This window comes from Callithrix jacchus, chromosome 9 (genome assembly GCF_049354715.1).
Source record: "Callithrix jacchus isolate 240 chromosome 9, calJac240_pri, whole genome shotgun sequence".
NCBI classification, from domain to species: domain Eukaryota; kingdom Metazoa; phylum Chordata; class Mammalia; order Primates; family Cebidae; genus Callithrix; species Callithrix jacchus.
The window spans coordinates 76,517,692-76,521,318 of NC_133510.1; the positions used below are offsets into that span (position 1 = coordinate 76,517,692).

General features: G+C 30.6%; 1 non-coding gene across 1 annotated transcript; it reads right to left on the minus strand.

Annotated features, from left to right (window-relative positions):
• Positions 1-3,224: 3,224 nt before the first annotated feature.
• On the minus strand, positions 3,225-3,359 carry LOC118144670 (U8 small nucleolar RNA). Its single transcript, XR_004729420.1, has one exon. It is a non-coding gene; the product is annotated as a U8 small nucleolar RNA (small nucleolar RNA).
• Between the last annotated feature and the right edge of the window lie 268 nt (positions 3,360-3,627).

Here is a 3,627-nt window from a genome sequence, read left to right on the forward strand (position 1 = left end):
TTAATGTCTAATGCTGTTTCTTATTGGCACAAGGAAACACTCTTCAGTTTGTTTTTTAATGCTATTTTGTTTTTTAGAGATATATCCATGTTAATATATATATTTTTTTAAATTTTCAGTGGTACATGTGTACTATTCCCTTATGAATGAAAATTTTGAGTTATTACTAACCTTTCTAGTTTCAAACAATGCTTAATTAACATGGTTGTTCAAATTCTTGATCCAAAGGATTTTTTGTACTTTCCTAGAAATTAAGATGCTGGATGATAAAGCAGACAAATTTTTATTCAAATCACATATTTCCGAACTATAATAAAATATAACATCAGGTGTTTTACCCAAGCACTATTTAAAGAATAGAGTTTCTAATCATTTTCCTGCTACATGCAAATATTTTCTACTGTTGGACATATTACATCTAATAGCAGGTAATGAGTGAAGAAAACAATGTGTGTTTTCTTCACCAGGGTCTACCAGGGTCTCATTCTGTTGTCTAGGATGGAATGCAATGGCACACTCATAGCTGCTCACTGTAGCCTCAAACTCCAGGGCTCAAACTCTCTTCCTGCCTCAGCTTTTAACCTAGTAGCTGGTACTGCAGACATGCATCACAATGCCCAACTATTTTGACTTTTATTTTTTGTAGAAAGGAGTTATTGCTATGTTACCTGGCTTATCTAGAACTTTTAACCTAAAGCAATCTTCTCACCTTAGCCTCAAAAAGCACTGGGATTACAGTCATAAGCCACTGTGCCTGGCCAATAATGTTTATATTTTACGGTGAATATGTTTTTTTTTTTTTTACCTATTATTCTTTATCTGTCTTATTGACTTGAATATTTAATTTTTTGCTTATTTCTTATAATTATATATATTGGGCACCCCTTATGCAAGACTATCACCAAAATGTTAGTTTTGTTGGTAATAACTTTCTGATACAATGTATTTCTCACTTTCTAGCAAACAAATTTATCTAAGGCTTGATACTTCCATCATTTAAGAAAGTCAGACCTACAAGTTGAGAATACTTTTTACATATTTTTAACTCTTTTTAAAAAAAGGAAACTAAAAATTATTAGAGCAGTTTTAAGCTCACAGCAAAAATGAACAGATGGCACAGAAATTTTCCACATATGCCCTCGCTCCTAACATAAACATAGCCTCCCTATTAACAACTGCTAACAGAGTGGCATATTTATTACAAGTGATGAATCTACTTTAAAACATCATTACCACCCAAAGTCCACAGTTTACCTGTTTACATTAGGGTTCACTCTAGGTGCTATATATTCATTTTTGTACATATATTGTTGTGTGCTTATGAGTTTTAAACTCTTTTGGGTAAATACAAATGAATATAGTTTCTGGATAGTATGGTAAGAGTTTTTTAAGAAATTGTAAAATTTTCTTCCAAAATGGTTGTACCATTTTACATTCCCACCATAAATGAGAGTTTTTCTTCACCTCCTTGCCAGCTTTATCTTTGTCACTGTTCTCAATTTTTGTCCTTCTAACAGATGTGTAGCAGTATCTCACTGTTGTTTTAATTCACATTTCCTTAGTGACACAATATTATGCATATTTTCATATGTCTATTCATCATTTGTAGATTTCTTTGTTGAAGTCTCCATTGAAGTCTTTGGCCCATTTTTATAAATTAGGTGTATTTTCTTATGTTGAGTTTAAGTGTTCTTTTGATATTAGCCCATTATTACATATGTGTTTGTATTATGTTTCCTCCCAGTTTGTGGCTTGTCTTCTCATCTTCTTTACAGTTTCTTTTTGTAGAACTGAACATTTTAATTTTGATGAAGTCCAGTTTATCCTATTTCTATCCTAGATTTTTCCTTTGGTGTCATCATTTAAAATGTCATTGCCAAATTCGAGTATATGTAGATTTTCTTATGTTATCTTGGAGGAGTTTTATAATTTGCACTTTACATCTAGGTTTTTAATACATTATGAGTTAATTTTTGTGAAGGGTATAAGGTCTGTGTTTTTTTTTTTGTTTTTTTTTTTTTAGTTATGTATATGTCCATTTGTTCCAGCAATGTTCGTTGAAAAAGACTATCTTTTTTTTCCATTGTTTTCCCTTTATTCATTGTCAAAGACCAGTTAGCTATATTTGTGTGTCTATTTCTGTGGCTCTATTCTGTTTCACTGATCTCTTTTATTAATTCTGTTACCAATACCCCAATGTCTTGATTACTACAGCTCTCTAATAAGTCTTAAAGTTACATAGCATAAGTCCTCCAATTTTGTTCTTCAATATTGTGCTAGCTTTTGGATCTTTTGTGTCTCCATGTAGACTTTAGTTGTATTTTTAGAAGTGTTTCAGAAGAATTCATATTAATTTTTATTTAAATACTTTGTATAATACATCATTGAAGAAAGCCATCAGGTCCTGCACATTTTTATTTGATGGGAAATTATTAATCACCAATTCATCTCTTTATTCATTATTATTCTGCTCAGATTTCATATTTCTTCATGATTCAGTCTTGGTAAATCGTATGTCTTTAGGAATTCATTTATCTCCTTTAGGTTATCTGAAATGTTGGCATATCATTGTTTATAGTAGTTGCTAATGATCCTTTGTATTCCTGTTTTATGAAGCCCCATAAGTTTCAATATTTTGTGCTTTCAATTTCATTGGTCTCAAGCTATTTTTTAAAATTTTCTTTTGCTTTCTTCTTTGACCCATTGATTGTTCAGGAACAGCTTTGTAATTTCCACATATTTTAAAATTTTTCCAGTATTTCTCCTACTGTTGATTTCTAGTTTCATGCCATTATGAACAGAAAAGATGCTTGACATAATTTCAATCTTGATGTATGTGTTAAGACTTGTTTTATGGCCTAACATATCTATCTTGGAAAATGTTCCATGTATATTCGAGAAGAAGGTATATTCTGCTGCTGCTGAATGGAATATTCTCTACATATTTGTTAGATGTTTTTGGTGTAAAATTTAGCCAAGTCCAATGTTTTCTTATTGATTTTCTGCCTTGATGATTTATCCGTTATTGTAAGTAGGGTATTGAAGTCCCCTACTATTATTATATTGTTGTCCGTTCCTTCAGATCTTCAAATATTTATTTATTTGTGCTAATGTTGGATGCATATATATTTACAATTGTTACATCATATTGGGAATTGACCACTTTATCAGTATATAATGATGTTCATTGTCTTCTTTTTATTATATCAAAATCATCAGAAATAATTAGATAGGAGTAATCAGGATGATTTAAGTCCTGATTTTGCATAGATGTTGATAATGTTTCATGAATCTTCAATAATCATGTTACAATCTATCCTCCAAAAGGGAGAAGAGGAAAAGATTGTCCCACCTGATATCACTATTTTCTGTTATAGTTCTTTTACTTAAGGTCTATTTTTTCTAAAATAAATATAGCTACCCTGCTATCTTTTGGTTTCCATTTGCATAAACATATTTTCATTATTCCTTCACTTTCAGCCTATGTGTTTACTTAAAGCTTAAATGAGTCTATAGTAGGTAATGCATAGTTAGGGCTTATTATTTTTATACATTCAGCCCCTTTACATTTTTAAAATAAAAATTTATGTTAAAGGTAGAAGCCTCCTGGCAATTTAAGAAAACACC